The sequence below is a fragment of the Passer montanus genome, unplaced genomic scaffold, assembly GCF_014805655.1.
Source record: "Passer montanus isolate IOZ18808 unplaced genomic scaffold, ASM1480565v1 scaffold182, whole genome shotgun sequence".
NCBI classification, from domain to species: domain Eukaryota; kingdom Metazoa; phylum Chordata; class Aves; order Passeriformes; family Passeridae; genus Passer; species Passer montanus.
This window is the reverse complement of record NW_024365604.1, coordinates 485,003-493,669: the sequence shown is the minus strand read 5'-3', so window position 1 is coordinate 493,669 and position 8,667 is coordinate 485,003.

Here is an 8,667-nt window from a genome sequence, read left to right as displayed (position 1 = left end):
ACAAGATTTTGTTATGCATTCTATTCTATTCTATTCTGTTCTTGTTCTTTGTAGCCTTCTGATCTTCTTCTCTCTCTGTTCATTTAGTATAGTTTTAATGTAGTATTTTAATATAATATATAACATAACAAATCAGCCTTCCGAGAAAAATGGAGTCAAGCCTCGTGTCCCCACACTTGGATGGTCTGCCTCAATAGAGCCAGTGAAGTATATTTGTTCTGATCTACCAAACTAATGTATTCTCACTTTCTGTCATATTACAGGTGGCTGGAGGCTATGGATAAAGCAGTGCATCCCATCCATCAGGTAAAGCTTTATTTAGGTGAGAAGCATGTGTACAGCAGATTGTGCAGAAGACTGAGAGAGAGAGAGTAGCTGTGTTTGTACGTGGTCAGGTGCAGACAACAATGTGGAAGCTGCACACTTTTTTTCTGTTGGGCTGTGAACCACTCACAATCTAAGAGCCATATATAGAATTATGACTCAGCTTATATGCTTTGCTGCAATATGGTGGAATTAATCAAAATGCTCCCTCTGCAGATATGAGCAACTTTATTCTGGTTTGGAAAAATAACATAAAACTAGTGTAGCAGGCAGAAAGCAAGGATAGAGATGACTCTCACAAGCTCATGTTAAGCCTTAGGTAAAACTGTTCGGTGTAAAAGAAGAGAAGGGAGATATCTTCTAAAGTATTCCCCACAGTTCTGCCTTGATTGCAGGCAACCCATTTTTTCCAACAGAATATTGGTGGCTGAAGAGGGTACCCATGGAGAGTTGGCCAAGTAACAACAATCACACCAATATGGCTACATGTCATCCTACTTTATTAAGCAACTTCAGCATATTTATACTTCTCTATACACTGTTTCATGCCACTACTGCTTAATGCTCATTGGCTAAGTGGCTGCATTCATACATACATGTTATTTATGATTGGTTGTCACGCTATAAGCGTTTTTAGCTAAGGTGTGCTAAATTAGCAGTTCTCATATCGTGTTTGGCATCCAGCTTCATCATTGCACAATGCTCATTCTTCCTTCTTGTAACTATTTGAGGACGTGTTTGGCATCCGGCTTCATCATTGCACAATGCTCATTCTTCCTTATTGTATCTATTTGAGGACAGTACATGGTCTATCTTGTTCTTGTTCGAGGACAGTACATGGTCTTCAGAGCAACTGCAATCTGTAGGCCAGGGTTGTCCAGTCCCTGGAGGGGTATAGCATTCTCTTATTCTGCCAAGAATTCTTCTACAAATGGCAATGAGACATGATTGCTGAGTTCTTGTTTTCTGTGTTTTCCGAGATAAAGAAAGATAAGTATGTTGATAAAAATTGACTTAACCATCTTTTACATTGTTATGTTCTTTGCTGGCCCTTGTGGCTGGGAAAAATACAGCCATAATTGGTCTTGAGCTGCTCCTTGGAGACCTTACTCAGCCCAGTATAATTCAGTAACAATGGTCTCTGGCTGACCCCTGAACTGGGAATTGAACAGCTAATTTTAGTGTTTCCAGACTTTGAACCATAGAGGTCAAAGACATTTTAGTCTGCCCTTTCCTGGCCCTATGAGTCCTACTCTCCTGCTGTAGATAGACCACCTTTACAAAAATATGAAAATTGCAAGGTACAAATTAAAACCTGCATTAATGAGTGAAAAAAAATTATATGAGCGATTCCTTCAGCAGTGTTTAATGATAGGTTTAAAAACAGTGAATGGTGTTTCTTGATGCTTTAATACCTTTTGCACTGAAGTAAAATTGATCGAACATATATTTCTTTTGGCTTTAGCTTTCCCATGAGGTTATAGGTGCAAAACCAAACTTGTTTCCAAGTATATTCTTCCTGAGCATTTCTCAAAAGAATATGAAGGAATCCACACACTTGAAAACAGCAAAAATAGATCAAATAATTGAAAGTGTGTATCCTAACCTAAAGAAACAATAAAACAGCCTGAGCCAAAAAGCATAATAAAGGCTTACATAGACAAAACACATCAAGAGAGTCCTTCTTTAGTGTAGCATGCATAAACTTGTTGTATAACATTTCCAGCATTAGACATACAGAAGGATCATTCATGCATTCATCCAATAACAACACAGTTTAAGAAAGGGAAGTACAGGGAAGGGAAGTTCAGGGAAGGGAAGTTCAGGGAAGGGAAGTTCAGGAAAGTTCAGGGAAGGGAAGTTCAGGGAAGGGAAGGGAAGTTCTAGGAAGGGAAGTTCAGGGAAGAGAAGTTCAGGAAAGAGAAGGGAAGTTCAGGGAAGTTCAGGGAAGTTCAGGGAAGTTCAGGGAAGTTCAGGGAAGTTCAGGGAAGTTCAGGGAAGTTCAGGGAAGTTCAGGGAAGTTCAGGGAAGTTCAGGGAAGTTCAGGGAAGTTCAGGGAAGTTCAGGGAAGTTCAGGGAAGTTCAGGGAAGTTCAGGGAAGTTCAGGGAAGTTCAGGGAAGTTCAGGGAAGTTCAGGGAAGTTCAGGGAAGTTCAGGGAAGTTCAGGGAAGTTCAGGGAAGTTCAGGGAAGTTCAGGGAAGTTCAGGGAAGTTCAGGGAAGTTCAGGGAAGTTCAGGGAAGTTCAGGGAAGTTCAGGGAAGTTCAGGGAAGTTCAGGGAAGTTCAGGGAAGTTCAGGGAAGTTCAGGGAAGTTCAGGGAAGTTCAGGGAAGTTCAGGGAAGTTCAGGGAAGTTCAGGGAAGTTCAGGGAAGTTCAGGGAAGTTCAGGGAAGTTCAGGGAAGTTCAGGGAAGTTCAGGGAAGTTCAGGGAAGTTCAGGGAAGTTCAGGGAAGTTCAGGGAAGTTCAGGGAAGTTCAGGGAAGTTCAGGGAAGTTCAGGGAAGTTCAGGGAAGTTCAGGGAAGTTCAGGGAAGTTCAGGGAAGTTCAGGGAAGTTCAGGGAAGTTCAGGGAAGTTCAGGGAAGTTCAGGGAAGTTCAGGGAAGTTCAGGGAAGTTCAGGGAAGTTCAGGGAAGTTCAGGGAAGTTCAGGGAAGTTCAGGGAAGTTCAGGGAAGTTCAGGGAAGTTCAGGGAAGTTCAGGGAAGTTCAGGGAAGTTCAGGGAAGTTCAGGGAAGTTCAGGGAAGTTCAGGGAAGTTCAGGGAAGTTCAGGGAAGTTCAGGGAAGTTCAGGGAAGTTCAGGGAAGTTCAGGGAAGTTCAGGGAAGTTCAGGGAAGTTCAGGGAAGTTCAGGGAAGTTCAGGGAAGTTCAGGGAAGTTCAGGGAAGTTCAGGGAAGTTCAGGGAAGTTCAGGGAAGTTCAGGGAAGTTCAGGGAAGTTCAGGGAAGTTCAGGGAAGTTCAGGGAAGTTCAGGGAAGTTCAGGGAAGTTCAGGGAAGTTCAGGGAAGTTCAGGGAAGTTCAGGGAAGTTCAGGGAAGTTCAGGGAAGTTCAGGGAAGTTCAGGGAAGTTCAGGGAAGTTCAGGGAAGTTCAGGGAAGTTCAGGGAAGTTCAGGGAAGTTCAGGGAAGTTCAGGGAAGTTCAGGGAAGTTCAGGGAAGTTCAGGGAAGTTCAGGGAAGTTCAGGGAAGTTCAGGGAAGGGAAGGGAAGGGAAGGGAAACACTGAGGAACATTTTCTGTGGTAGTGCTTCCATCCAAGTGTGAATGCAGTATCCCACTGACAGACACCATGACATTTTATCTGAAACCCAGAGAGCAGATGGTTACTTCTGTCTTGCCAGGTTATATACAGTAAAGATTACTGAGATCAAGCAATGAACACGGCAATTAAAAAAAATAAAAACTTCATACATCTGTGAAGTAATCCTGTTTGTACCTACAAAAAATATACTGAAAAATAAAATAGGTGCAGAAAAGACAAATAATTATTTTAAGAAGAGAGTAGATATTTGGGTATTTTCTATCACATTTTCAGTTATGTAATTTTATTTTCAGCATTGAATTTTTTTGTAACTAACCCCTGTAGCAGCTCAGCCCCACACAGCTGCCCACTCACTAGCTCCCAGTGTGAGGCAGGGAAAGAATCAGAAGACTGAAAATGAGAAGACAGGTGGGATGAGATAAACTCATTTTAATACGTAAATCAAAACCCACACACAGAGGAAGAGCAAACCAAGTGATTCATTCACCCCTTCCCATTGCTGGGCAGGTGTTCAGCCATGCCCAGGAGAGTAGGGCCTCATCACATGTAATGGGTACTCAGGAATAGAAACACCACTGCTCCAAACTTTCCCCCACTTCTTTCTTCTTCCCCAAGTTTCATATGCTGAGCATGTTGTATGTTTTGGGATATGCTTTTGGTTGATTAGGGTCACCTGTCCTGGCTGAGTTCCTTCCAACTCCTTGTGTATCCCCAGCCTACTCACTGGTGGTTTGAAGAGCAGAAAGCCCTTGGCTGAGTTCAAACCCTCCTTAGCAATAACTAAAACATCCCTGTGTTGTCAACACTTTTTTTGGCACAAAACACAAACACAGCCCCATACTAGCTACTGTGAAGAAAATTAACTCTATTCCAGCCAAAGCCAGCACAACTTTTCAGAAGCTAATTTCTTAGCCAAAGACTAGAGCTTGTGTCTTTTCATACTGGCACGTCCTCTTTAATTTTTTACTAGAACATTTCATTACATACTTACTTTACAGAATCACGTGTGGGTAGATGTCACACTGCATAACACTACACTCCCACCACTGGCTATCAAGAACCCTGAGTGCTTGGGGCTTCTCCACCAGCTGGACAAGAGCAAAGATGTCTGGATTCAGCACTACTGCATTCTGAAGGATGGTTGTTTGTACTTTTATGCCACTCTCCGGTCTACACCTGCCCAAGGTAGCAATGGCTGCTAGATTTCAATTTATTATTGAAGTAGAAATGTTTCACTGCAGTTTCCAAGTAGAACTTTTACCATTAATGGGAGTTTATTATCAGGAAATTCATGCTGTTCCATGAAAATGAATGAAGGAAAACCAGACTCAGTCTCTATTTATTCTCTAGCAACCTAATTCCTGACCCTAGTCTTTTTTCCTTTTCCTCCTGCATTTTTATTTTTTCTTTCTGAAATGGAGTTATTCTGCACACATTACCTTAGGAGCAGTTATCAGAAACAAGATCTACCCTTCTAAAGCACATCAGTCCCACTGATGGCAGTCTCCTTACTGTCAAATCCTGCATGTTAGGAAGTATCCACAGATATCATGAACTCTGACTGGCTGCCCTGAAACTACCAGGTTTTCACATGACCTTGCTAAAGCTATTCCATCCCTCAGTGTGCAGAAGTTTCCTCCTGCTGGAGAGCCTGTGGTCCAGGTTGTGGCCACAGTCATTTGCAGCTAAAGCTGCCATGTATCCTATCACAGCAGGAGAGGGTGGCTGCCCACACTTGGAGCAGCAAAATTATGCTACTGGGGTCAGTTGTAATTAGAGCTCACTTCACACACAGAGAGGGGATGGGTGAGGACCTGCAAGTGCTTCCTCCTTGTTCTAAGGGACCTGGAAGTCAGAAGAACCAGAAAGAAAATACTTCTCTTTTTACTTGCTAGCCAGTCTTAGGACCAAAAGGGAAAAACTTTTCTTAGTACTTATGCTGTTATGATCAGGCAGAAGGTACTCCATTTTCTATCATTTGCATAACACTCTTCATCTGCCAAAGGCCATACTTACAAAATGGCTAAGGATTTCCTCTTTACATTAAACCAAAGCAAAGGTTTTCGCAGAGAAAAATAATGAATTATCAGAAATCCAGAAATTAAATTTGATGCATTTATGACCCTGAAGCTTATGTTCCTACTGCCAATTTTTTTTTTTTTTTTTTTTTTTGGTGTTTAAATATCCTACTACATAAAGATTCTTCTATATGGTAGAATTTTTTTCTTGTTATTGCATTTCTTTTCCATTTTTATCACATATTCTCATTCTGTATTATCATTCTCAATACTAGAAGATTAATTTGGTTCTGTTGTGCCTAAGTGTGAGACTCCCAAAAATAAAGACTCTGCTGGTCTTTCTGACTATTCACTATATATGTATAAAAAGTGAATTTACACCTTAAGTTGCACTGAAGCAAAGTCTGAAGGAAAAAAATATGAAGAACAAAACAAAAACAGTTAAAATGAAAATGTCCAGAAGATCAAGTCCTGTCTAATGACTCTCCTTCACAGCTGGCTAATGTGGTCTGCAATGACACCTCAGTTACTAATGGCAGCAGCAGTAACCAAATCTGATTTTAGGGATTTTTTTTCATGTTGAAGTTCATATCCCTTTAGTTTTTAAAGGAATTAAAAAGCAAGTAGCAGGAACAAGAGCCCCCCCTAACAAAGAACTTTACAGTAGCTAGAGGCAGCCTCATTAATGGTAGTCAAAAACAAGGAAAGATATTTTGCCATGTCTTATTTAATAAAAAACTAAATAAATCTTTATTGCTCATCATTTGATACATAGAAAGCCTGCTTAACACTGTTGAAATAAATTTTCATAAAAGAAACGGAACTTTTAGCTTTTTAAAGTATATAAAACTCTGTGAAAACACCAATCTGAAAATCCAATTTGCCAGATTTGTTGGTATGCTTGTAATCAGCAGTATTTCTGTAAATGGTATATCTGCAACATACATAATGCATACTATTTTATTCTATCCAGGTGGCCTTTACCTGCAGGGCTATATTGTGAGTGAACAGTCCTTGGGCTCCAAGAGATCTGTCATTGAACTCAAACCTCCATCTGAAGAATTTAAAACTTTTTACTTATGTGCAGAGAATGTAAATGAAAACAAAAGGTAAACCAAACATTTTTAATTTGTCTTTTTTTTCCAGTTTATTTACTAGACTTTAGGAGACAAGGAACTCTGTAGCTTGAGAAGATCTAGTGACAACTTTGCAGTCTCTTTTTAATTTTCCCCCTAGATTTCCGTTTAGCAGTAGTTTTAGTCAAACTGCAGTAAAACATACCCTGTAATATGTGAGTCATTAGTTCTGTTCTTCTCAATGCTGGAACAACAGCAAGGCCACCTTGCAGAGGTTTGGAAATAAACCCGGATAAGGTGTCTTTCACAATTATGTGTGGGTGATTATACCGAACACAAAAGCTATGGCACTTCTCATTAGGAAAAGTAGAGTGTATATCCTTCTCATTCCCTAGAATTATTGACTTCTGTCAATGACCATTGTAATTTAATTAATTTAAGCAATTGGGACAAAGGAAACATATTCTGAACGCAATTTCCCTCACCATAATCCAGTCAAATTCCCACATCTGTTTTTACCTAAAGCCTATTAATTACACTAGCTAGGCTTTAATTTAATGAACAGAAGACAAAGCTTTTCAGGATGTTGTAAAATTGCTGTTAAACTATATTATTTTTGTAGCTAACTCTTCCACCTTCTGCATCTCTCCAATCCACTGATTATGAGTACACATAGTAACAGAATTGAATTCCACTTATTAAAGGTATGTCTCAAAGGGCAGAGAAATGTATACATAACACTTGATCAGGGACAATTGTTGGTCTTTCATTTCTTCTAGGTGGATTACAGCTTTGAAAGCTTCCATTAATAAATGGTTACCCCTACACCAGGCAATCCAAGATTTCATGAACAGACCCTTGGAGGAGACAAGGATGTGAGAAAAAAGCTCAGGTTTTCCTTTGTTCTCTGTTTTGCATTTAAAATTCCATGCTACATCTTTTGAGTCATCTCAAGAGATACTCCAGCAGCAACTAATCTTTAGGATTGCTATATATTCAGAACCTTTGTAAGCATTAAAAATTTAATGCAAAGCAATGTTGCCTTCTTTGTCATTGTATTTTGTCTTTCTACTTCAATTCAGACCACACGCAGAGTCTACTTTACAGCTGTGATGTGACATACATGCCAGATACATTTTGTAGTCATTGCTGGGGGTTTTTTCTGGGTTTATTGGGTTTTTGGGGATTTTCTGCAAATGCACTCTTTACGAAGTGTTCTGTTTTTTCATCCAGATGGTTCATATGTAGGTTTGCCAATATGTTTCTAGGTGTTGTGGAGCTTGAGACGAGCTGGTTTACTGAAGGGTTAGCAGCGACATACTATTACATGTAAGAAATCTGTACATTTTTGTTGTGCTATTGTACATTCTGTCTTAATTTTACGTTGATTTTGATTTGGTCATCTGCCATCACATCACAGCACATTTGTGAACAGAAATCAATTCAAGAATCAAAGGATGCTGTTTCCTCCAAAGTTAGCCGTAAAGAACAGCAGCATAACTCTTCCTATGAATAAATCTGGATATTCAGTTTCCAAGCTTATCAAAACACTAATTCAAGTAAAGTCACAAAGGTTAGTTCAAAGATGCACCCAATACAAACAAAAAAAAAAAAGAGCCCATCTGTGAAATTGTAATTATAAAAGCTGTGATACTTGCTTTTCTTATGATCTTTAGACCTTAAGATTGTTTGAACACACTAGAAACTCAGCTACTCACTTGCTGTTACTATTAGCTTGGAAAATATCAATTGCAATGCAGAAAAAAGTTTGAAAAAAAGCAAGTGGTGCTCCCCCAGCTACTACAAATGTATTTTTTTTAGGAGACAAATACATTAGCTTTACATGCTTGAAGCAATAGTACTTCAAATAATGCTGCTAAACTATTCAAATTATTTGCTACATTGATTTGAGTGATTTATTGCAGAAATAAGAATGGTTAGTTAAACAGTATAAGAAATTTTTTTAAAACAGGCACCCAGCCCTAGATATGTTACC